General features: G+C 38.7%; 1 long non-coding RNA gene across 2 annotated transcripts in view; it reads right to left on the reverse strand.

The window, feature by feature from the left end:
- Positions 1 to 27,860, reverse strand: part of LOC115494538 (uncharacterized) — a 114,909-nt gene that overhangs the window by 52,457 nt on the left and 34,592 nt on the right. The window contains exon 2 of one of the 2 annotated variants that reach the window (XR_012055342.1): positions 21,428 to 21,526. The exons of the other annotated variant lie outside the window; for it this stretch is intronic. This is a non-coding gene — a long non-coding RNA (uncharacterized lncRNA). The remainder of the gene's footprint in view (positions 1 to 21,427; positions 21,527 to 27,860) is intronic. 2 annotated transcript variants of the gene reach the window in all.

The raw sequence follows: 27,860 nt of genomic DNA on the forward strand, positions 1-27,860 counted from the left end.
TCTAGTCTCTCTCCTTTTTTCCCCCCAGATCAGCACGTTTGTTAACTTTAATGAAGTACAGAGACTGAAGTACAGAGACTGCTCTGTGTTTTATTCATCTGGAATTCTCTTAAGCATGTAAAGGACTTGTTTGCTTTATTGGTTTTCTGTGGCCATCCTGAGAAAAAGATGCATCAAAACCACCATACTATCATACTAAATGGGAGTAATGAGGCATGAATTTCACATTACTGAGGCAGCTGTCCATGGAAGTGAAACAATAAAATAATACATGCTGTTATTACATGTATTACATTGTGTGCACTTTGGTATTGAACATATGTCTCAAGAATAAAACTAGTCACTGTAGATTTGACTGTATAACTTGGCTTTCTTCTCTTTAACAAAACACAAAGTGGCATACACAAATCAAATAATGAAGTACCTTTAAAATAAAAAGCTGTACAATTAGAGCCAAAGAGCTGAAATTACTACAAAGGATAGAGATTTCAAGTGAACTTGAATTTAAGAAATTCGACATTCTCATCTTACAACTAGTGTACATGACAGAGGTGCTTTGCAAAATGTTTTAGATAATTTATTGTTTAGTTTGTACAGCCCTTTGTAATAAAAAAAAATCAGCCTTTAAAAGAAGGGTCTATTGTATAGGATAAGTAAAAGCCTAAGAAAAAATGGGAGATTACAAACTACAAACAAGTAAAGGAGTTTTGGTTTTGTCTGTCATGATTGTTATCTGAAGAATAAGATCTTCACAACAAAATCTCCCAAGATCTTCTGAACATCTAGTTCCAAAAACCCTGCCATGTGCAGGGACACCTTCCACATGTTGCTCAAAGCCCCATCCAACATGACCTTGAGCTATGAAAAATATAAATAAAACAGGGGCTTTCTATCAAAAAATGTTTCTATTCCAAATGGCCTGGCTCATTTGGGAGCTTGATGAAGATCAACAGGCAAAGAAATGAGCTCAGACAGTGTTTCATGTTACTGAGATGGGTTTGTGCTATTAATTAAAATAAAACTTATTGCTACCTAAAGGTTCTCTGTTCTATCTTCAGTACCTTAGTAAATTAATTTTCTGAAGTCTTCTCAATTCAAACTAAGGTACATTATGATAGATGATCGTATTTCTCTGTGCTAGTTTGAAAGGTAATTTCCAAGGGGTCTGGTGGAGGCTACTGCTGGAACTGATGGACTGTTATTGGCTCTGGCCTTACCAAGGTAAAGGGGCAGCTGAAGCCTGGGCTTGAGGACAAATTGAAAACCACTGTGCCATCTCCTTCAAGAACATCAATACCCTGCATTCCCAAGGGAGACAGGTACAAGGGTCCATATTTTTCTTTAGGTACAGTAGGATTATTCAGCGAATTGGGTCTTTGAAACCCTGATGATGCATATTTAATATAGTTTTTGACAAAGGTATACCTCAGCACCATTGAACTGCAGGATATTTTTCATATGCTGTGTTGAATGAGTGGGGTTTTTTGAGTAAGAACAGGATGATATCAATGTACACTTTGCTGTTAACAACCATGAACACTGGACATTGGATATGTATACCAAATGACTCTGATTTCACTGGAAAAGACAAACTGTTTGCTTCTGCTGGTTTTGTTATTAGTGAATTCACTAAATGCTGTCTTTTTCTGATTGTTTCTATATAAAAGATATACATCTTGGAATAAGTATTTACATAGAAATATCATCTAGTTTTTCTTCTAGAGAGCTAGCCATTTTCAATAAACTGGAGCTGTGATGAGAGTTGTGAATATTAATATGCAAATATTACAGTGAGTACCATTTACAAGAATGGGCCTGAATTATGCATTTGTAATTCAATGTCCCAAGATTTCTAATGTACTCTTGAGGATAATTGCAGCTGCAGTACAACTGATGTTAAATACAGTAAGTTTAGAATTTTTTTCCATTTTTTGCCTGGTTTTCTCCTGCAGATTATTTTTATTTCAGATGCTAACTATGACTGTCTTAGAGCTCCCCAGCGTACACCTATTGCAAACTGAATTCCCTCATCTCAGCTCTTATATTTAAAAGGCACAGAAAATAACATGAAGAGAGCTTCCTATTAGGGAATGTGGTCGAAAAATGCCAGCGGATAGTGATTCTCATAGCAGGAGATACTGGAGACAAAAGCTAGCACAAAAGAGACCAAAAGTTGAGTTGAGATTCAATAGTGTTGTGAAGAATGGAGCCAGACCCATATCCATATCTATATCCACATCTATCACATATCCAAAGAAACAAAGGCTCTGGATTCCACCAACATCCTAGTAAGTACCAAAACAAAACATTCACAGCCTTCTCAAAAATTCTCAGTTCCTATTTTCCTGTTTAGGGACTAATTTTACAAGGAGAAGGGTAGCAGAGTTAGAGCAGTCTTTGGTACCTGGATTGAAATGCACCTGGGCAAAAGACTCTTCTAACTTCTGCTCCATTACAGCTTCACAGCCTACAGCCCTGAATTGCTCCACCTGCACATTTCTCAAAAGCATCTTGAAGCCTGAAGACTCAAGAGCTCCTCAGAGCTTATGATAGTCCAGTTGCCAAATAAATCTTTTAAAAAGTCCTGTCCTGTTTTTCTTAGCAATATGCTATGACCATGCTACAAGAAGGTATTCATTTGTAGAAATGTTTTCTTCTTATGATAATTGTTATTTTTACATTATTTTTCAGCTGATACCATATATGTTTGAACATGGGAAACAATCAAGGAAACAGCTTAAATTTTATTGCCTCAGCTCATACTTTTGACAACACACATCATTTGATAGCAGCTTTTCATCTACATGTCTTGCTATGAGAATAGGTAGACTTACATATCTCCTTTAGTTAGGGACAGCATTCCACTACCACTTGTGCCAGTAAAATATTCCAAAACTCAGTGGAACAGCACTGGCAAAACACTTTGGACTTAGGACTTTACTGTTATGAAGAAAAACCTGATGAAAGAGAGAATATAGAAAATAAATTCCACAGGGAATAAGAATAATAGCATTGCAGCATTGCACAACAGTGACTCTTGCAGAGTCTTGTAGTGAGTCTTGTAGATTATAGACTAGTGTCTGTGAGACACTGACGTTGGAAAATGGTGCATGAGATGATCACAGAAAAAAATAACAAAGGCAGTCTGACCCACAGTCACCCAAGTGAACAACCAAAATGGGAAGAAGTGAAAGGAATAAAAGATAAATCCTTAACTTAATTTGTACTTATTTGTAAATGAAAATATCATGGCAACACTGCAAAAGGTGGTGCAGGGATCTTCCTCAGAGTAAGTGCCCATGGAATTTTTTTTAAAGGCTAAATGGTGTTTTCATTAAAGAAAGTGGTAATATTATATAACATAATGAGAAGAATCAGCAGCAATGTTGTGATGAAATACGTTATTATTACAGTTCAAGACAACAGTTTCTAATAGTGGTTGGTGCAGAAAAAGTGTAAGGAGACATGAATGATGTAATAACAGAACCAGGCTTTAACCTATTTGTGAAAGGAAAATCTGCTTTAGACACAAGAGACAAAATTTGTTGCCAGCATTATTCACACTGCTTCATTGAAATACATGGAATTACACTGATTTAGCTGTAGAAGTCTTGCTTCTTTCTCTGGAAGACACTAGTGTGCTTTGGTTTGCAAAAAATACAAAACTTTTCCATTAAAAAATCTACTTAGGCAGTTTTAGCCTCCTCACCCTTGTATTATTGTATCAGGGAGTTTTCAATGAAACATTTTTTCATAATGAAATACTAGCTCTTGTTTGCCAGAAAAGGCCCATTCTGAAAAATTTAAAATTTCAAAAGAGGTAGTGAAAACAAACTTGTTAAGTTACATGAGATTCTGTGAATTGAATAACTAAGTACTCTTATTTACTTTAACAGTTCAACAGATTCATTGTGACAAAGAGGAGGAACAACCAAGAGTCAGCCCTGATTTTTATTTCACAGACATATTTTTGTGCTTATCATCATTTGGAGCAGCATACAAAATGCAAAATACCTTGAAAGTTGTTTTGAAATGGAGAAAATAGTTATAATCAGATGCTTCTGAGCTCAAAATCTAATCTATCCACTGCCTCCCACATGGCAAGCATGGTATCTCCCACTCCTACACTGCCACATGAGGTTATTACCCCTACTGATAATCATTATATCAGGCCCTACCTTTTCTATCACTCCATTTCATCAGCACCTTAAGGGTTAAGGAAGAAACTTTGTGAAGGGCTTTGTCACAGGAGTTTTCTGAGAACTGTTAATTTGCAGCATGCTATTTAAAGAAAACGTCTGCTCATCAGAGGATAATCTCAGAAATCTGTGGGTTTGCAAAGTGGCAGGTACCCAGCCCTCCCTTGGCTGAAAACAGCAGAGCTTTACTTTCATATCTGCCTCCCACCTACAGGAGCTTTTGCCTTGGTTTTTCTGCTCAGCTCCTCAGGACAAGGCATTTCAGGCTGTGCAGCTGAACTTTGTTGGAAGTTTCTTTACACATTTAAAATGAAGGGTGCTGAGCCAAGCACTCAGGCTTTTTGTAGAATTTAGACATGGGTACACATCATGCATGATATGGGATTGCACTGGAGGTTTGTGCTCACTATTTTCAGGTTCAGTTGTTATTCTTTAAAGCAGCCATGCCATCTCCTCACTCATTCCCGCTGTCCTTTGAACATATCCTGGCTTTGCTAATTACCACTTCCAGCTAAGAGTTCCAGAAATGAACAGTTTGTCAAGATGTGGAAATAATAAGGATTTCAGTTTCTGTGTTATAGTCCAATAAATAAGTGGGAAGATAGATTTTTTTTTTTTTTAAGTCAGACATAAATTGAGACTCAGATTCTACTGTTACTAATGCCAGATCTCTGCACTTCCACAAAGCATGACAGACAGAGGTAGTTCATGGAGGGGACATTTCCAGTTTGCATAGGTACTGCCAGATCAGCCACACTATCAAGAAGACCTTATCACCTGCAGATGTCTCTTATTTTAAATTGTCACCCAGTGTTCCAGCTGTCTCTTTTGGAAGCCATGCTGTTTTACATGGCATGTTTTGCACAGCTGGTCAGGGAGAAACACAGGGGAAGAGAGACAGCCCTGTACTCAAGGCCAGGTAGTACTCTCGGAATTATCCTCCCAAAGGTGGCTGTATGTCACAATTTTGTCACCATTTGCACCTCAGCCTTGTTCTTTTGACTTCTACAAAAGATAATCCTTGTAGCAGAAGCAACAGACATGGAGCCTCAGTCTTGTTCAAGCTTTACAGAGCTGCATAGAAATTACCTGCATGAGGAATGAGCTTTCCTATTCACAGTGATTCCACACTCAGCTGGAAGCAGTATATATATAGATGCAAGGCTGACCCGTGTCTGTTTTTTCCTTCTTTCTCAGTGTAATCAGCAACCATTAGCTTTTCCTCAACAAGAGAGCTTAATATTCCTATTTGCACCTCCTTAGCTGCTCATGCTCCGTGAGGAACAGCAATGAAGGATGTTAGTGGGAATTCTGATGAGATGGTACTTTGCAGTCACCCATATCTCTGAGAAATGTTGAGCATCAACTCTGCTGAGGAGGAGGACAGCATGATTTTTTGTTCTGTTTGTCTCAGGCTTCATCTGTAGTGGCCCTGTCTTTGTTGATTAAAAATTATTTCTTATCTACGTGATGTCAGGGTGAGATTGGCAGCCCACAGGAAAAGCACTTCATTCAATGGTTATGTTTTCCTGCTTATATTTTTCTCTCAGTAAGTTTGGCTAGATTCTCTGACTCCTAAAGCAGCAGCAGACAGATCTGATCACTGAATTGAGGACAGATGAATAATAACTGATAATGAGCTCTGCAACACAGCAAGGGGCCTGAAAGCAGAAACCTCTGCATCAGTGGAGCTGGAACGGAAAATTTTGTTAATGAAAAATTGTTTTAGAGTTTATGCATGACTCTACAAGCAGCTGGGCTTGCTGGAAGCACAGCGAGTACAGCTACTCTACTAGCTAGACCTTTTCCTCTCTGCTCTTGTTTTAATTAACTGGAGACATTTGATATTAAAACCTTTTTTCTATCTCTCCAGATCACACATAGGTATGAGCAGGAAGCTCATCCCGTGCTTTGTCTGGCTGGCAGTCATGGAAGAGCTGCTTTTTGCTGCAGTCAGCAGAAATGGGTGTCATGAATTCAGGCAGACTTTTTTTTCTGATGACTGCATTCACAAGCAAAAGAAACTGCACAGAAATCAGAGGACATTGAAATAAATCTTTTTCTTTTTGCCCCACTTCCCCTTTCATAGTTTGTGAATTCATTGAAGTCAGAAGGGTGTAAAATCCTCAAAGACAAAGAACACAAAATATACATCTATAAATATTTGCATGTTTGCATATAAGTAAATGTATAGGCATAAATTGTAAACCGACACATGCATAATATGCAAAAATGTATGTGTACAAAGGCAATTTCTGCTGGCATCTACCCTTAAATTAAATACCCTTAAACACACATAAAATCATTAAGGTTGCCAAAGACCTCTATGATCACTGAGTCAAAACGCTAACCCAGCACCACTGTGTTCACTAAACTCTGTCACCTAGTGCCACATCCATTCCAAGGACAGAGATTCCATTACTTCCCTATGTAGCCTGTTGCACTGCCTGATCACCCTTCCAGTGAAGAAATATTTTCTAATATCCATCTATACCTTCCTTGTGCATCTTGAGGCCGTTTTTTCTCATATTTCCACTTTTACATGAGAGAAGAGACCACATGTGCTCTACAAGTCCTGCACTATCAGTTTGGCCCACCACATTGGACCCACATTTTGGGTAAGTAGTAAATGTGATGGCTGCTTTTTACCTTTACAAAGTAAACAAACTGCTAGTCTCTAATGTAGTTCTTTTGCTTTTACTGTGCTTAGCTGCAAACTCAAATCAGAGTAATTGACCCAACAGTTTCTAGAATACAGAACTGGCATGTAGTAATTGTCATCTCTTCAATTTTTAAGTATTTGTATGAAATCCGAGATCTACATCAAAACTTAATAGAAAATAATAGTCCCAAATGAGATCTGTGCAGCTCCACTGAATTTTAATGGAGATAGCTTAAGGAAAAACTAGATTTTTATTATGATTATTACTCTGTCTTATCATTTTCTCTCAATAACATCATGGTGATTTTAAAACATATTCAATGCACCCTTATCTGGAATCCTACTGAGTACAACAAAAGCACAGGAGGGATAGAGACTCCATTTTACTGCAAAATTAGGCTCAGCAGAGCACATAAATCCACACAAAACTGCAGGCATACATTTATATTGTGCTGCCTTCTTTGGGACTTAAAAAGTACATCTGGATCCTTTGCCTACTCAGGTCCAGATAGACTAAGGCAGCACTGTCAGCAAGGACAATGACAATGAGCTATGGAAATGTCCCTATTCCCCACTCACAGCTGGGAGAGCTTCTGGTTGCTATTATAAGCCAGAAAAAGTACAACTGCTATAAAATGGATTCTGCCACGGTATTTGGTTGACTCAGAAACCGCACAGGAAAAATATGATCAGGTTGAACACTTAAGTAATTTAGTTTGATTTTTTTTTTTTTCTTTTGAAATGCGACATTGCCAGAGAAGTATTATCTACCTGGTACTCATCCAATATACAGCAAAGAGCCTTAAGAGAAAAGTGAAACAGTGACATGGCAGTCATATTCCAGGAAAGTATTTGGGAACTCCATGTAAAAATTTCAATAAGCCTTATTTTATGCTGTGTTTATGAAAGTGTGGAGTCAGACCTCACAAATGTGGGATGTGATAATTCTATTCTGATCTGTATGCCTATTCATGTGATACTGGCATTAAACGATTCTAAGTTACAAAGCACCATCCATTCACATTCTGAATTTGTCCAGCCCCATCTGTGTCACTGGCATGATTCATTACTTCTTCTGGGCCAGAGTTTGGTAGAGGGATATACCCAGTTTTCATGCAACAAATTCCATTTTAAAGCTATGGGGAACACTTTTGTAACAGCTGGGAGTATTTTTCTGTTGTCACAACTTTATATAGGTAATGAAACTGTAGGGGAAATAGACCACAAAAAGTCAAGTAGTTGTCTAGCACAGTTTATAGGCAGTCTGACAAAACCACTGACAAGTGTTTTATGTGAAAGCTCTTTTTCAGTCATGTTCCACAGGACAGTGGTTGCATGTGAGATAAACCTTCGTGAATGTAACCACTTGGATGTTTGGCACAATAGCAAAAGATCCTCTTTTTCATTCTGGATGTGTATGCTGGTAGTGGAGTTACTAGGAGTGAAAACATCCAGAAGTTTAGGAGCTTGTAGCACAACTTTCATACTGTGGTTTTAGGTTATTGATGAATAATGTTAAATTTAAGACTGTTTTGCAATTGATTCACAAATTAAAGATGGGAGTGTGGGCTAAATGCATCAGATGAAGTATTCATAATGCATAATTCAAGTATTGGATATGCAATATTCCTGTCAGTTTCAGAAGACTGGCCTTCATCTCCTTTTTTTGTCCACTTTGCCTTTGCTTTTACATCACCGTGCTCTCGTCACTAGATGTATAACAGCTTTGAGCTCTAAACAAATAATAGTCATCCTCACACTACACATCAATTATCTTTGGTCAAGAGATTTATTTAACATTTCGTGGTATCCATACTCTTTATTTATGATTGCAAGGAAAATGAGACAGGTTGCCTTTAAATTTCTCTAGTGCAGTTGCTATGTGATATTTTTTTTTAACTGAAACCTCTTCAGTGGGAAAATAATCATCATATTTTATGGGCACTGACATATACAATCTCCATATTCTTGATGGAGCATTTCATATTCTATCTCACAGCATTAAAGGAAATTACTGCAAAAATCCAGTTGACTGCTCCTTTGTGTTTAGATCACTATGAACCAGAGTGTCCCAATTTTCAAACATGCCAGAAACAAACATTAATATCCTCTTGCTATTATTAAGCATTGGGAAAGCACTGGAAAGATGGAAATCTGGGTCATCAAGGGTTGTGCACATGGAAAAACAGTCCCTTGGGCTTCAAATGTAAGCATGTATATCACTCTTAATATCTTAAAATGATTTTTCCAATCATTGCCTTAATTATGAAGATGAGAAGAAATAAATCTGACCCAAATCTTCCTCCTAACAGAGAAGTCTGTAGAAGCAGTTATCTGCAAACAGATTTGGGAACAGTCTTTTGTTTCAGCTTGCTCTCTAATGGTAACAAATAGGCTGAAATTTTAATGTCATTTTCAAAATATGCTAGTGTGCACTTTTACAGCTGTGGCTGTAATTCAAGGTATTATTTGAAAACTTGTATTGTAGTCACGTTTCATCATATCCTGATACAATATGAAATTTAGCTGGAAAATATTTCAGAGGTTAAAAGATCATTTCCTAAAATCAACAGCTTTCAAATTTGCCTTCTAATTTTCAAGGACTTCTTCCCACATTTAAATAGACATTTTTCAGTGCATCATTTACTTTGCCCTTCTCTCCACTCTCCACCCTCTCTCAGCACTCAGAAAAAGAAAAAAAAAGGAAAGAAAGAATAGATGTTTGATTTAAAGAATGTCCATCTGCAGCCAACAGAAAGAAAACTACTTTGATTTTTCTGCAAACTTATGACTCATGGTCCTCAGCAAGAGGGAAAACTTTGTTCACAGCCTCTCACTGTTTTTTCTACCACTCGTTATGCACTTGTGAGATTCTCTCCAGGCAACCAACCTGCATGCTTCTTGTCCATGTATTTTTTCACTGAGGATGGCTTTCCAAACAGCTCAATTTTTTTTTCTTTTACCTGCGGTGAATCTAGTGAACATTCTTTCAGATTTTCCATATTACAGTATTTTAGCACCTTGCACAAATAAGAAGAATTTGAATCAGAAATACAGAGTTTACAGCAATTATTATAATTGCTGTTTCTTTACTCTTAGTCTATTTAATCTTGTACATAGGAGGTGTGGTGTGGATAATGATCATGTTCAAGCTGGGGGTGAGACCACCAAGTGTTTGGAGAGTTTTAGACCACCAATCTTCAAGATGCCAAGGCTAGGTGCAGAGACTGGTGATCCAGGACCCCAGCAATGCCCAGGATTTTGGCAGTATCCCAATTAACAGAGTTCACATGCTTGACCCACAATGAGGTCAATTCCCACAGCCCAGTGAAACACAAGTCAACTGCACCACATCTGATCTGTGGCTCACTCATATGTGCTGCCTGAGCAGAGTTACCAAACATGAGCTTCAGCAACCAGAAATCCCCATGAGAGCAGAACAACCAGTTCTCTGAGATTCTGGAATCCACATCTTTGGAAAAGCCAGGAGCCCTCATCCAAAACATAGACTCTCATTACAGCAGGACCCTGCCATGTGTGCTCCTGGCTGGGCTCCTGAGTAGCTCTGCAATGGCAGCAGACAGCTGGGCAGAATAATTGGCCCCAGGAGGAGTTAATCCTCTCTGTTCCAACAGCTGGATGCATGGTACCAATGCCATACCAATAAAGGGGAAAATGAGCAAAGGATTTTATCTGTTCTGACACAGCAGCATCCTTTTATGCTCAGAAGGCAACTTGTTGATGAAGAGATACTGCCAAGTGATAACGTCTCACTCCCTTGGTTTTACTCATAATTTATGAAGAATGTGTAATTTTATGACATTAAAGAACAGTATTCTAATCCAAGGAAGGCACATTTTTCCACCGAGTGCTGTGTGACCTCCTGTGCTAAATATTAGTAACTGAAGACAGATCCAATACACCATATGTGGCTTTGGAGATTTAATACTTTTCCCACCTATAATGCATACCAAATAATGCCTGCATATACAAAAGGAATGCAAATTCTCCCTCCAGGATAAATTCTGTTGACTAAAGAGGACCATTTCTATCTCATTTCCTCCAGTACATGGTTGGAAATCTATACCAGTTCATTACAGATAAAAGAGTCACTTTCTTCTGAAGCATCACAGATGTGAAGCAGAGAGAAAGTACTGATCATGACAGACCCCTGCTGCCTAACATGGAGCAAAACAAAACATGGGCTTAATTGTAAAAGCTTAGGAGCCAACACATTTGGCATTTCTGTTGAGATGTATCAGTTCTCACTCAACCTTTCATTTTCTGTGACTGTAAAAGGGATTTTTGCTATCAACTTCCATGGCAACAGAATCAGGCTGCTGATGTCTTTTGACTTAGTTTCCCAGTCAATAAAATGGAAAGGCCTGTACCTCTTTTATGGGCATAAAAACACACTAATGCTACCCTGCATGCTGAGATCCATGCATTTGATTCCAGAGTGTTATTGAAACTGATTGATGCAACTCATTACTGGGCTGTAGGCCAGAGCAGCTTTTAAGTCCCTTCCAGTGCAGCAAATTTTGGCTGTATAATAAACACAGCCATGCCTCTATGAAGATCCATCATAAATACAAGACATCTGTGATCACAAAAGAGTAAGGTCATGGAGGGAAGCAGAAGGAGAGGTGAGGTGGAGGGACTGGACCCTTGTTGGTGGAGATAAACCCTGTCAGTGGTAGGGTACCTGTCCCTGTCCCATGTGAGGCCACCTCTCTGCATTTCTTTCCTTGCTATCTGATTGCTGCTGCAATCTGTCCCTGAAATCCCTAAGCAGAAAGATTATTCCATAACTGGGCATGGGAGTGCACACTCTTCCACGGGCTGGCTGCAAAAGGACTTGTGGAGAGCACAAGCACTCAGACCACACTGTAGTACAAATTCTTCATCTATGTTTCAGCTAATGATAATTTCTTCTTTGTTGGGGTTATTTACATATTCAACTCAGTTGAAAGAAAAAAAATAAACCACAAATCCTTTCAAAATTTAAATCCTCTTGAAAGAAACAAGGACAAGATAAAACTCATATTCAAAGATTTCGGCAGGAAATTCATATGGGGTTAAAAAGTGTGTTGGTTCACTCTGTCTCATTTTCCAAAACATTTTTATTACTGCATTACTTTTCCCAATTTATATATCTTCACTCTTGCATAATGTAATTTAAAGAGTGGAATCTAGTTTATTTCAGCCCTAGGGCCCCACCCTGCCATGTTGCATTACATCAGGTTTTATAATCATCATATATTTATATTTTTCACTCTAATCTTACACAAACTGTTCTGTCTTCCTATTTACATTTTAATATACACTTCAACTTCTGCAGTCTATTTCAACTTGGCTTATGAAGGATTTCCAAATATTGCTGCTGTGCCACAGAAAATTCAGAGACACGGGTATGCAACTGTGATAACTGTGACCTTGTTCTGGAGCTGACAGAAAATGGAAATCTGACCTTCATGTATGCTGCCATGGAGGAGCTCTCTGATGTTGGAGCTTCAGCAGTTCTCAGCATGAGGAATAACTGAGTTTTCCTACCCTTTAAGACCCAGAGCTCAGCTATAAAAAATGTGCCGCCTGCTGAAAGGTTGTGCTCTGAGTTAACATCCCTGAGGATTGCTTTTTCCATTCAGGCTATTCCTTCATCTGTCTCAGGGAACTATCTTGATCAGCCACAGAGTGGCTTGTATCCACACTGCCAGCTTCTGGAGAAACTTCACTTTGCTTTTACCACCCATATATTCACAGGTACTTTGCAGGTCCCTTGGGATAATCACGTGTGATTTATCCATCCAAAATGCCTGAAACATCATAGCACACCAAAAGTTTGGGGGTTTTATGCCATGACGTCAAGCATATTTGAGATGCAACATGGCATGAGAGCAGCATGGGAACTCAAGGATACGAGTCCTAGAGAGGCAATGCTGAAAGACTGTGCAGTAGAAAGACACAAGTCTGGCGTTGAGGGACCCAAACTGTCCAGCAAAGGATCACAGAGGTGATTAAGGAACTGGAGCATCTCTTCTGTGAGAGGCTGAGAGAGAAGGGACTGCTCTGCATGGAGACCAGCAGGATCAGTTTCCATTCACAAATGCAAACTCAGGAGACCCCTTCTGAACACCAGGAAGCACACTCCACGGTGAGGTGATAAAACACTGCCACAAATTGCCCATGGAGATGGTGGAGTCGCAACCCTTAGAAATATTCTAAAGCCATCTGGACACTCTGCAGGGCGAGCTGCATGAGGTTTCTATGAAATTCTATGAAATTTTACCTGATTGAATTACTCAAAACACAAGAAATTGCATTCTTACATGCAAAATAAATTATGTTTCTGGATACTGTGGTAGAAATAATGACGTTTATCAAAAGAAACTAATTTAAAAGTTTTCAAGTATAAAACTCAGGACAGAAGGCAGATATTTCACCCTAAAAAATTGAATGTGACAGAGAATATACAAGTTAGCAAGTTTTCAGTGGAATTCACAAGTCTGGCCAAAGCTCCTATTTTTCAGCTGTGGGCCCAGCATGCCTGGCTAAAATTAGGACTGATTTTTCTTCACCTCTGAAATAGCATGGCATATGTTATTAAAGTAAAAATTGAAAGTCTCATTAAAGAGTGATGACTACACACTTGCAGCAAAAATTTATTTAAAATCATGGCATGAACTACTACCTTGATTTGTAATGAAAATTGCAACTCATTGATACAAAGTTGGTAATCAATTGAGTTTATGTAAGGGAAAGAAAAGAACAGAATGAAGGAAATGCAAATAAAAAAGCACAACCACTTAGCACTGATTGTGCTGGTAAGACTTTTCTCTGTGATGCTCCATACTTGTCAGCACTACCTTTAAGCATCAAACATAAGAAGTACAAAGCATTTTTTAAATGCTTAAAGTACACTTTATTCTATCTTCCCATGCAGATGCAAAGTTTGCTGGCAATTGCTATCCACAGCCTGAAGGACCCTCCTCCACATTTGGAGATATTTCAGATGCTTTTACTGAAATCAGCACATTTCCCTTAAAGCTGCTTTGGCCTTTAATTGAGATATCTCCTTTATGTATTTCTAGGTTTTTTTAAGATGACACGAATGCCAGAACTTCAGATCACTGCATGAGAAACTTCCCAGTTTTTCCTGACATGGTTTTGTAGCCATCACTTTCTCTCAGTATCTGCAGCAGTATATATCCATCTATCTATTCATTCATCCATTCATGTCATTCTTTTTGTTATCCATCCATCCATCCATCCATCCATCCATCCATCCATCCATCCACCTACCATGTTCCTCCATTTATTCATGTAAGGAGGTATTAATCATAAGAATCCAAAGTGCCTTCTCATGCTGAAAGTTCTGACAATATTTCCTCTCTTATTTCCCTGCCATAGAAAGCTTGATTAGCAGGCCAGTTTGACTGAGGTCTAAGGGTTAAAATTTCATGCATTAGGTAATTCCAGCTCCAATATTGTGCAGTGTAAGAATCAGCTTCAGGCCGATTTCTCCTCTCTGTTTCCACTGGGAAAAACTTTCCTAATTTTGATTTGCTAAGTGAAGTGCCATAGGGTTAGTAGAGAGCTGTTGGTGGCAAAAAGGATGGAAGCTAAGACCTAGGACACAGAGCCAAGCAGCATGAAGATCTCTGCTTGAAGACACCTAGTTAAGATTCAAGAGCAATCACTGTTGGAAGGAGTAGTACTGGTGATGGGCAGCTGGCTAACATCAAATACAAAAACACTGTGGAAAAGAAGCCTCTTCTGGTGAAACACTCTTTTAGACCATGAGGATCACCAGACCAGTACAAAGCTAACAAATCCTGACAAAGGTGCTAAAGCAGTGCAGTGAACACTCATGGATGTATTTAAACCTAAAAACACCCCAAATATCGATGCTGCTCCAGAAACATGCTTGTGTGAAGGTAATGAAGAATCATTTCCTGTAAATTGAATCAATCTGTTCTTAGATCAAATCTAAACAATATAATTGCCACAACTACACTTAATCAATCTCTGTGGTACTGACCATTGTCTAGCTAGCAGGTTTTCCAGCCCTTTGCTATCAATTTCCTTCAACACATTTAAAGCTGTGTACATATATTCATAAACCCCTGCTTTCAGTCAAATACATGTGATGAGAGGGAAGGTATTTAAAATGCAAAATCAAATGTCCTTCATATTTTCTGAAGAAGTTACATGAAATCCATATTTAAATCTAAATTTCAGTCATAAGTCATCCCTGTGATACAACACAGTGAACTGTACCTCACAGCTGAATGCCCATACCTCCAGAAAGAAGTTAAAGTACAAATCCTAATCTGAAATCCAAATCTAGAAGCAGGTGTGTATCTTGCACATCTCATCTTACCGCCCAAGGAGCAAGAATTAGTCAACTGATAATAAGATAAGCAAGGATTGTGTTCCAACACTAAAATTCTTTTTCTCTATCTTTATGCGTTTAGTATGCCCATCATTATGTTCTACTACATTTTCACAGCCAGTCTACCTATAACTTCTCATGGGCATCAATCCAGAATCTCCTTAGTCTCCTTCTTTACAACTGACTCTTCCTCATCCCCTTGCATGAACAGTCTTTACATCAGCTTGATTGCTGGGGTGAAACACATTTCCCCTGACCACTGTTCAAGAATGAAGCATTACCAAAGTGTTGGGCTAAACTTTTGTATTTCTTGAAGAAGCAGGAAGGCCTGGGAGTGAAGGTAATTCTCAGTTTATCTTCTCTTTGATAAACTGAATCGACAAATTCTTGGCGTGCACATGAGAAGAATTTTCTGCTTTCTTTTTTTTTTTTTTCTGTGCTCTTTAAATATAAGCTGTGTCCAAGAGGGAAAAGACATTTTCTGGACAGCAATGTTGACAATGATAAAAATGTACAAGGTAATAAATCAACAATCAGTAAAAGTTGATACTTAAGCATGCAATAGAATACAGGCACAAAAGGTGCTTACTCTATTGTCCCAGATGATTATTCAAACAAATTTGAATCTGCAATTCTCCCCAGGTTTATTGTTATCAAATCATTATGCCAAGCTGACACCTACTGAGGCAGTCAAAAAACATCTGCTGAGAAAATAGTCACACATTCTTCCATTGAAGGATTTTTTGTAGTGGTTCTAATATTTCTCATTTCTCAGACGGGACAGATTTTTCAGTAGTGTTTCCTCTTTTGCAAGATCAGGGCTCATTTCCTCATGTTTATAAACTTGTGTCTTCTGTATTCAGAAAGGACCATTGTGATCATCTAGTCTGAAAATTTCCACACAGAGTCCATGATATTTTTGTACCTAGGAACTGGGCAAAGGGTGTTCAGAATGAAACCTTTTATTTTCCCTGAAAGACTCTTGGCATTGGCAAATCTATCACCTCCTCCATGGAAATTCTTCCGATGTTTAATTAACCTCAGTGTTCAAAAATGTGCTTTATTTCAAGCTTAAATTTGTCTAACTTCCAACAAATTTGATTACATTATATCTCTGTCTGCAAGACTGCAAATCTTCTCATTATCATAGCTTTCCATGTCTAAGGACTTCAGTAAAATAATAAGGTAATCCTTCAATGTTCTCTTTGATAAACTGAATAGATAAATTCTTGGTGTTCGCATGAGAAGAGTTTTCTGCTTTCTTTTATTATTTTTTTTTTTTTAATCTGCTCTTTAAATATAAGCTGTGCTGCTAAAAGTGATTTCAAAGGGGCTGGAAAATACTTGGTAATCTCTTCCTAACAAGTAGTACATTTAACACAGGGCACATGGAAAATTTCAAGAGTCCTCCTCAGTCATTCCTGGACGCCAGTGACCTCCTCCTGTTTGATTGCAAGTGCTGTATCAGAAGCTGCAGGTAGGAGCTGTGGTTGAGGAGAGAAACCTCCAGCTGGCAGATGTTAGTTGTGGTAGGATTTGCTTGCCTAAACACCTAAACAGGGTGGGTGCAATCCTGTTCAGGTTGTGGCAAAATATCCCACATGACCCCTGCTGCTCTGCTGGGTTTCTCTTATGTCCTGTCCCAAGCAGAAGAATTCAGTTCCTTAGAACACTTAAAATAGTACCTCTTTATATATATATATATATATATATATATATATATATATATACTTTTTTTTTTTTTTTTTTTAATATTTGAATTTCACCCTCTGTGTCATTCAGGAGAATTTAAGAGCATCCTCAGAATTTTGGAATTTAATTTTCAGAATTTTCATTATGGAATTTAAGAGCATCCTCAGAATGTTGCCATTATGCAGGTCCTATATCAGTGGTGAATTTTACCAAAAAGATATTCCAGAATAACTAACCAGAAGGAGGGGAGTCACACCTGTAAGTTATCTTACTAATAAAGATGTGGCTTGATGAAAATCTGTATAATATATTGCATTTTTATCTCTGATGTTGAGTTTTGATCCCCCTAAATTGTGCCCTGTCTATTCCATAAATTTTGTTTTTTTCCTAGGTGCCGTATTGTACTAAATCAAATTCCCAGGAGAAATCCAGCAAATTCTTTTTATCAGCAAAGTTGTTGTAATTAACCAGACTTGTAATCTTGCCAAAAAAGATTAAAGGTTTATTTGACAAGACCTACTTTCCACAAAACTTAGTTGCCTGATATTATTTACATTTTTACTTTCTAATGTTTGATTAATGAAATCCCAGATTAATTGTTCCATCAAAGAATTAGCCTAAATGGCCTGCTGTTCACTTGTCTATTTCATTTTTCTCTTTTAACACATATAAATTATATAAATGGCAGCCCTGCAGCAATACAGATTGTAATTTAGATTTTTTTCTTTTTTTTTAAAGAGATATTAGATATTAACATAAGTCATTTACCAAAAAAATCCATAGCTTATTTACTACTCTTGCAGAAATTAGCCTGTTGGTTTTTAAATGTTTATGTTCAACACATAATGCTTAATACTGCCCTTTCCTGTGGAGGATGAGCCCTATTGCCTACCTCCATTATTGAATAATCCATATAAATTTATCTGCCTCCATCTAAATCTTTCTAGGCAAGAGCAAAAATCAGGACTGAAAAACACAGATTATGCATGTAAATGGATGTAATGGATGTAAATCTGAAGCTTCCCAGTGGCAGCCAGGAAGCATATTTGGGATTTTCTCTATTGTTTTTTAAGTCATCAGTGCTTGTGAAAACACTTCCACAAAAATAAAAGTGTCAAGAACATGCACTGTGGGCCAACCTGATGTGTTTTTATGCCCAAGGAATTTAAACTTTTGGATTCCATTCATATCTCTCTGGCATGAAAAATTATCATTGCCTCGGATAATTGTAACTCCTTGTGCTCATTTTCTCTCTCATCTTTTTTTTTTTCCAATTGTACATTCACACTGTAATCTCTCTGGAGCAAAGGTTGTGCTGTGTAGTCAGTAATACCTACTGGGCTCCTATTAAAATTATGGGTTTAATGTGTTACCTCCACACAAATAACTGGTAATACCAATGACTGATAGGACAGGCTGCTGATGGTGTAACTCAGATGACCTCCCTTACATCCTTACAGCTTTCATCTCATCAGAAAGCTCTCAAAACACCACAGCCAGTTTGTTACAGAAAACAGCTTATTTGAAATTTTAATTAGAATGCAAAACAGATGTGATCCTTGCTACCTGCTATTTATTGGCTCTGGGCAATGATTTCTGTCCTCCAACAGCAACGTAAATACAAACTTTTTTATGAAGTCCAACCACAGCTGTAATTTATCTTTGTTTTCTTTTTTGTTTTCTTCCTTTATCTTGTGCCGTTTCATGTATAGCTTTTTTTTCCTTTCCTTTTTATTTCCCTGTTTAAGTGTATTTGTGTATAAAATATAGATATAATAAATAAAAACAGTATGTACACATTTACAGTTAACAACTCAAGCTACCACAAATCCTTCTTTCCCAACATCCCAGCTGTACTCTCCCCTCATCTCCATCCTGCTTCTAAGTGCTGGAACCTGCACTTCACCCAGGATATTTTTAAGGAGCCTCTGCACCCAAACACATGGCTCAGCAATGTCTTTATTTATAAAGGTCTGTGTAGGTAGCAGAACTGTTGCAGATATGAATATGTGTATAAGATGAGTATGAAGACCCAGTTTGGAGATGACAGGAGAGACACTGTACAGCCACAGACTATTCCTCAGAACATGCTCTGCGGGCTGCAAATGGAACTTCAGACCTTATACCCTTCAATAGAAGTTGGACTCATCAAGTTAGGATGAGCTCTTCAGGAGGTAGGACTAACCTCCTCCCTTGTCTTCAAATGCTTTTCTTCTCAGTCTTCTCTCTTCCAACCCTTTGGCTTCAGCAGTATTTGCTTCAGCTCACTACTTTGATGGACCCAGCAGGCCCCAGGCAAAGGTGATGTTTTAAGTATAGAGGATGTGAGCAGCACACTAGGAGGTGTTTTGAGTCTGAGAACTGATCTGTACAACCTCATCCATTTTCAAGGGCTATTGGCATCAGTGAGATCACTTGCATTGTCAAAGTATTCACCAGTGTTAGCACTGTACATGCTAGGCCAGAAGAGAGACATCATTCTGCCCTCTTATTTGTTGCTAAAATTTCTAAAATTTCTCTGATCTAAACCAGTCCCACTCTGTAAAAATATTTGTCCCAATAAATAAAACTGTCATATTTTATATTCCTATAGCATCAAACTGGCCCAATCACTCCTGTGGGTTGACCCAGTAATTGATTTTTTGGGCCCAGTCATGTTTATCTTTATTGATGACCTGGAGGAGGAGACCAAATATTCCCTCAGTAAATTTGTGGCTGACACCAAATTGGGTGGGAATGTGGTACTGCTGGAGTACAGGAGAGCTCTGTGGAGGGATCTGGATATGTGGGTGGAGATCAGTGGTGTGAAGTTCAACAAGGCTGAGTGCTGGGTCCTGCACATGAGCCACATCACCCCATGCTGCAGTCTGGGGGAAGAGTGGCTGGAAAACTGCCCAGCACCAAAGGACCTCAGAGTGCTGGCCAACAGTGGCTGAACATGAGCTAGCATGTGCTCAGGTGGCCAAGAAGGCATCCTGGTTTATATAAAAAATAGTGTGGCCAGCAGGACCAGGGCAGTGATTGTCACCCCTTACTCGGCGCTGGTGAGATCACGCCTCGAGTGCTGTGTCCAGTTCTTGGCTCTTCATTACAAGGCACTGAGGTGCTGGATTGTGTCCAGAGAAGAGCAATGGAGCTGGTGAAGGGTCTGGAGCACAAGGAGCAGCTGAGGGAGCTGGGAGTGTTTAGCCTAGAGAAAAAGAGGTGACCTTATCCTTCTCTACAACTCCCTGAAAGGAGGCTGCAGCCAAGTGGGGATCAGCCTCTTCTCCCAGGCAACCAGCAGCAGGATGAGAGGAGAGGATGCTTCAAGCTGCACCAGAGGAGGTTCAGGTTAGACATCAGGAGGCATTTCTTAAGTGAAAGAGTTGTCAATCATTGGGACTGACTGCCCTGTGAGGTAGTGGACTTATCATCCTTGGAGGTGCTCAAGAAACAACTGGACATGGCAATTAGTGCTATGGTCTAGTTGATAAGGTGATGATCAGTAAGAGATTGGACTCGATCTCAGAGGCCTTTTCCAACCTATATAGTTCTGTGACACCAACCTTATTCTTGTTACTTGCTCATGTGCCTCAATCTTAACACGTGACCTGTGTAATCCTACCCTCTGTACAAAGTCTGTCTGGAATATTAATTTGTGTACATTGCAGCTCTAGCAGTGTGCATGCAATGTGAATGCAGATCAGCGATTTACAAGTTCTCAAACTCATCAAATGTATTTTTGATGACAGAATAATTTAACATAATTTTTTTTCTCAAAATAATTTAAAAATATATGAGTCACCAACAGATTCCAGGCAAAATCCAGAAGTTATAGTTATAGGAAATAAAATAATCTTTGGTGTTCAACAAGCAAGTTCTTAGAGAATTTCAAAAAATAAAGGGCAAAAAAATGCCTAAAAATTAGACACTACATGGATGAATAAGGCATAAAACAGTGGCATGTTGATAAGAATGTTGAAACAGTAGCAAAAAGTAAAAGAAAGTTCCCACCATTAAAAAAAGTGCAAGATAATTTTGATGTGGAGAGCCCCAACTGACATTCAAGTTACAAGAAGAGCATAAATTACTTAAATTTCCTAAATTTCTGTGCTGGAAATATTGAAGAATTCTGAAATTTAGGCTGGATGGAGCAAAATTGAGTATGGATTGAACAGAACAGGACAGTGCAGGCTGGACCTAGAAGGAACATAAAACTGTATCCTAGATTCAGAGCACACTTAGCCCAGACTTCTGTCTTCAGCAGTGGTCACTAGAGGAAACCTAGGAAAAAAGGATAAGCAGGTATAGTACTTTCTGTTCTAATATTTGTCCACTGATTTCTTGTGCATTCTGTGTTTTGTTTATGTAGCAACACCAATGAATATCTCCACCATGCTCCTCTCCCATCTCTCAGTGAGCCCATCTAAACTCCTTGTACCTGCAACATCCATTGGTAAGGAGTCCCATGGATCTGCTACATGGAGAAGCACTTACTTTTGGCATTGCACCAGCAGTATCCCACATTTTCAGAGTACATTTATCAAGAAAGAAGTGACAATCTTCCACAGTGATCCAGAAATTCCTGAGTGAATGCTGTAAGAGATACAAATTGATTGTGATGAGAGTACAAATGTTCACCTCCATCTGCCTAAGTAACAGCACACAGCAGTAGCAACACTAACAATCCCAATAACTTAATGCTTTTTCTGACTAAAACACCTTTTTCTCACTTTTGACATTTGAAAAACTCAGCAAGCCATAAGGCCTGAAGCAAATTACCTTGTAATTGCACTGGAGCATCTCAGTTTGGTCTGTGGTTATCACAGCCAAAACTGGCTGTCAAAAAACTCAATTTCCCCTGCTCAATGAAATGCACTGCCCCATTTCTGAGGGCAATAATCTCAGCCAAGAGAAAGCTAATTGCTACTAGCTGCTACCTGAGATAAGACACATCTACAAGTAACCCAGTATGCAACAAAATGGGCAAAGAAAGACACCACAGTAAACAAAAAGTCATCAAATCTTATGAATCCTCTGTATCAACAAAATACACAGTTGATTCAGTTCCCTACCTTAGGCAACAGAATCTTTGACAAGTCAAACAGACTGTGTAGCCATAGCACAGCAAAAATGACTGGTTGTCTTTTTACTCAAATTTCATAAATTTAATTAGATGGTGAGCAAATGCAAACAGTTCTAGTAGTACCAGCACAGTCTGAATAACAAGCAATTTCCAGTAAGCTACTTGCAAACAGTCACAGCTGTTGGGCACTGTGACCATATGAAGGAGCAAATTTATTCCAGCTATGACAATGTTGCCTAAAGTAGTACCATTTTGCAGCCATTAGTCTGAGTTCCAGTAAACTTCTTCCTAATACAAGGGGCTTGGCACCATTTATTGAAAGTGAAACCGCTTATAGTAATTGCATTTCTCCCATCAATAAATTCAGCGGATACTGCTAGAGCAATTACTTACAGTAATTGCATTTCTCCCATCAATAAATTAAAATATATTTTCAAATTTTATATTAACCAGTAATAACAGAATATGATGACCATTTATGGATGAGCCAACGAAGCAGGTAAATAAATAAATAAATAATGAAGAAACCCAGCCAGACTAAGTCTAGACTGATATGAAACCACATCTCAGCAGTGATTCAAGTTCATGTAGTCAGTCTGCTGCTACTCAGCAGGATCTGTGAGTATCAGAGCACTTGATATCCACAGGCACAATGAGATTCAGATATCAGCAGACCATGAGTTGCAAATGGCAATTTCTCACTGATATCTTAAACAAAGTGTAATTCTTATCTCAATCTGTTCAAACTAGTCCTGCAATGAGAACACGGCCTCAAATAAAACAGACCAAGGGGTTTTTTCTTTTTTTTTTTTTTAGCCTGGTATTGCACCTAGGACCATAAAATTATTATGATACTGCCCAAAGGGGGTGGATCAATGAAAAATATGAGCATAAGGATGACAGAGGATAATGCTAATTACCCATAAAGGACATTCAAAAGTCAGTCATGGGGGTATGAAAATGAAATTACATCACTAAAAGAAATTGTTATTCACAAGAGTAACTGGCCAATAAGTAATTTTTCAGCTGGGGATTAGGAATGGAGAGACAGAGCAGGACAAAAGTAGACTGGAGGATTGAATAGCTCTGCTGAACCCAGCACAGACATTGCTGCAGTCCTGGAAACTTCTTTCCATTTAAGAAGACATCATAGTGACCATACCAAACTGTTCCCAGAAATCCCCATGCCATGGGCCTCAGATCAGCTTGTGTCTCATGGCTGATTTTCCAGCAATTTGATCAGAACAGCTCTTTCATGGCTCTGTATTACTCCATGTGTCCCAGCTTGCTCTGTTGGCAACAACCTTTTCCTTCAAGGAATCTCAACCACAAATGCGAGAGCACTCCAGGGTACCACCTTGGAGCAGTTACAAACTACTTTTTCATCTGGAGCATGTTGGTTTCCATTTTTTCCTCACAGCTTTCTCAGGCATTATGAAAGATTGTGAAACTTCCTAATCTTTGCAGAGCTGTTTGAAAACCTCAGACAAAATGTACTGCACTAATAAAGAGGACAAGTTATGCTTTTTAACCTGTACTACTGGAGTAAGCTGGAATAAGGCTGCTCCCAAGCATGAAACTGTTCAGACATTAATACAGGACATATATTCCAAAAGCGTCCCTCACAGACTCTGAGTCCCATTCCCCTCATGTCACTGCCAGTGCAGAATAATGCAGATGATCTGACAAGAGTGGAAGTGTAAGTCAAGAAACATTTTCTCCTTGAAGAAGTCAAAGCACCAGCTATGTCTTCAAACATCCATAACCCTGATGATTTTACTGACTATAATTGGATGAAAAGAAGGCAATATTGACTTTGTGTTCACTAATAGAATCACTGCTCTTGACAAGTTGCAGATCCACCAGGAGCTGTACAGGAGACATCATCTGCAGCAGCTTGGGGTTTGGTGGCTTGCTGTTCTTGTCTTTATTTACCCAGTGCCACTCATTAAACCTAAGATGCAAACAAATAAATTGTTCCTATCACACCAATTATACACTCCATAATGAAGCCAGAGAGCGCAAAGCTGTCAGCACAAAGTTTTCTTTCTAAAGACTCTGCAAAAGCTTTATTTCACAGTTTCTTTCTCTTAGATATAATTTCTTTATGGGAGTTCTCCATTCTGTGTTAGTAGTGACACATGGCTAGCTTGCCAAGGCAGAAGTTATTTTAAGTTATATCGCTCCAGAGTTTCTAGTCCCTTCCTGTTGAGACTATCTGTATCCATCCATATTTTTGCTTTTTTAGACCTAGTTTTGCAAAACCGATGCATCTCAATGAACCTGTTTTCTGTTATAGCTTCACTGACTTCTGTATTTTAACGTGAGGAATGTAATCGTATCATGTAATCTTATTCATGTGCTCAAGACTTATAAAAGAATTATCTGAGTTTCTGTTGCCACAGTGTTCTGTATTCCTACCTTGTTGCTCATACAATAAGTAGGGATGAGGAGGGCATCCAGACATAAATGTTAAACCCTTTTGTGCTGTGGGTTTGGTTTTTTTTTTGTCTTTAGCACACTGTGGATTCATAAAGGTGATCGGATTTGCTTCCTTGTATTTGGGAAATGGCATCTGTAGGATGGTGTGACTAACACCATGTCAGGAGCTAGGTAACGCGGGGAGTGATAAGCAGATCTGGTTTACTCCACACACAGGGCATCTGCCTACATGAAGAGAGAGAAGAAAATATTTTGCATCCTCCAAATGATACTAAACACTGCCTGTTTCACCCCCAGGGTAAGCAGGAAGACCAATAAGAATGATTTGCTGTACAAGTCATAATCACATCTCTAATAATCAGCCTTCCAGCAGCTCTTTGGGAAGTGGTTCTTTGTATAACCCCTTACCATGGAGGACAGACTTAAAGAGCACCTCATAACTATTAAAGACATCTGATTTGTGCCTTTTTTAAAATGCTGTTCTCCTACTCAAGGGGGTATGGACTGAAGGCTTACTTAAGCTTGAAGTCCTTTCAAAATCTAGTTTTAAAGTATAAACATTTCTGATAATTCAATATATACAGCTCCAACTTGATTTTCATAACACAGTTATTCTTACTTGTTGGCCGTTTTATATTTGTTGGTGATCCTCAGTATCCACAACCTTTTTCCACTATTCTCATAGGATCATTGAATTGTTTGGGTTGGAAGGTGTCACTACAGGACACAAGAAAGCATGATGTGTACTGCTGCTATTGTAAAATGTAAAAAAGGGAAGTTTATTTTCTAACTCCAGCATTTATAGCTTTCCAAAGGTGACAGTGGATTGGAGGGTGAAAGTGCCTCCTCTCCAACAACACTGGACAAACTACCAGTCCATCAAATTTCTCTGCCTCTATGAAGGAATGCAAAAACAATAAGTTATTTACAGAAAGTGCGTGAGAAAGTTTGCTTCAAGAATGTAAACTCAGAAGGCTTTAGAAAATCTTAAAAAATCAGGGCAACAGGAAGGGACCCAAAGATCATCTAGTCCCAATCCCCTGCCATGGGCAGGGACACCTTCCACTATCCCAACTTACTCAGAGCCCCATCCAGCCTGGCCTTGAACACTTCCAGGGGTGGAGTATCCACAGCCCATCTGAGCAGCCTGTTCAAGTGCTTCACTACACCCTGAGTAAAATATTTATTCCTAATATCTTTTCTAAATACACCCTCTTTCAGTTTAGCATCACTTCCCCTTATCCTGTCACTATCTATCCACATAAAAAGTCCCTCTCCCTCCCTTTCATAAGACCCCTTTAGGTACTGGAAGGACAAGGTAAGCTTGGCCTTTTCTAGGTTAAACAACCCCAGCTCTTTCCATCCCCCTGATCATCTTTGTGCCCTCCTTTGGACTCCTCCAGAGTTATATGGCATGGCCAATGCTAAACATTAGGGAAGAGTGTCTTCAATGCTGAAACCCATATTACCAGTCCTGAATGAACTTGCAGAGCTTGCAGGGGATGGCATGTTATTTGTGAATTACCACACCCAAAATATATTGCAAATCTGCTATGGGCTTCCAACTCACATGCAGGTCTTTGAATGTCTTTGTTGTTACCCTTAGTTTGGAACTATTTTACATGATAGTTATACTGACCTTTTGGGCCATCACTGCTTCAGGCACTGGCTGAAAAGAATATGGCAGCTGCCCAACAGATCCAACCTCCTCCCTTCATCCAGGTGGAAAATAACACAAAGCAGTGGATTCTACTAAATCCAAGCCTTCAAATGAAAAACAGAGGTCAGTGGAGCTCTTCTCCACTATGAACACCTGAGTTTTGGAAAACCTGCAGGTTTTGGAGCTCCTGAAGATTAGCAAAGTCATTTAACCACTGCTCTAGTTTACCTCAATGGCTGCTTATCTCAGGTTCATCTAGGGCACTAAAACAGTCTATTGTGAGTTTAGTTTTATTCCTGTCTTCTAGGAAGAATGTAAAGGTCTTGGAGTGAAGCCTCTATCATGTTCTGAGTTTAAAAGGATATTATATCCACTTACAGTCCTTCCAGACATACAACTGATAGTTTTGACTTCTGTTTGTGGCATACAATGTTAATGTTAAAATGAAAAATATTAGTTCAAATTCAAAAGTGAAAGCATGCTTTTTAGTTTGTGGAAACAAAACAGGTTGGCTTTTACAAACAAAAATAGATCAATTCTGGAAAGGGCAAAGGGAAATGCTCTTGTTAGTTTTTGAATGGACTCTTTCTCTTTAATTGCTCTTTTAATGAAACTTGAATCTTCCAGCTATAGCCAAGTGCATGCATAATTTCAACCTCAACAAACCAATTTAGTCAAATTTCTACTTATAAAAAAAAAGTCTGAAAATGTGTCTACTTTTTCTAGCTACCTCTTAATATTCCAATACAATATCTCATCCTGTCTGACACAGCAGCAGGTAAGAGCTGGGATATGAAATACCCCATGCTGCTTGACACTGCTTGGTTCCAGGAAATTGTTGTTACCTCGACAGCAGCTTTTGTCCAGCCCTCTCCAAGCTGCTCAGGGGAAGCTTAATTAAGGTTTACAGTAACTCTGTAAGGTAAATGAATACTACTGTCATTTTGCAAAGAAGTCAGAGAAGCCAAAAAAAAAAAAAAAAAAAAAGAAACCAAAACCAAAAATGCTGCCTAACATTAAAAAATACAACCATATGAAAGCCAGGAGCAGAATTGCAAGAACCATAGTCATGAACTCCAAGTACTAGCACCAGAATAAGCTGACAGTTAAAATGAAAATCCTCATGCTCATTAAGTTAATCACCTGCAGAAATCCTTTTCTAGCAGCTTCTTTCTCTGACTATTCTAGTTTTCTCTTTGCTTGGCACATAAGAAACCTCTGGCTATAATGGGCAGTCTGAGCTGCCACTCAAAAATTTGAGAGTATTTTTTTCTAATTGTAAACATTACCAACTCCACATGATCATTCAGGTGATAAAAGCACTTGATTTCTATTTGCCACAAAGCTGATAATCAGACAGCCAAATGATGTTATTTCCACGCTGAGGGGTTTGCTGCTCTCTGCATCTGTCTAATGCAGTACCAAAGTCATTCTGCCTCTTGAACACCCAGGGATATTGTCAGCCACCAGGCTATACTTATCAACAATTTCATCCAGGATAAACCTGAATGTTCTTTAGGGGAATATCTTTTATATTTGAAAAATATCTAAGAGGTAGTGGAAGCTACGGCAAAAACAAAAGCAATATTCCTCTAAAAAAGTACAGTCGATGTACACATATCATTTACTGGGACACGGGTTCAAACCAACAATTGAGTTGACAAGAGTTGTGTGCTTGGTTATCTGGAATACCGTGTTCTCAAGACAGTATGTTGTTGCTCTCTGTGACTATATACAAAATA

The sequence above is a fragment of the Taeniopygia guttata genome, chromosome 3, assembly GCF_048771995.1.
Source record: "Taeniopygia guttata chromosome 3, bTaeGut7.mat, whole genome shotgun sequence".
In the NCBI taxonomy this organism is placed as follows: domain Eukaryota; kingdom Metazoa; phylum Chordata; class Aves; order Passeriformes; family Estrildidae; genus Taeniopygia; species Taeniopygia guttata.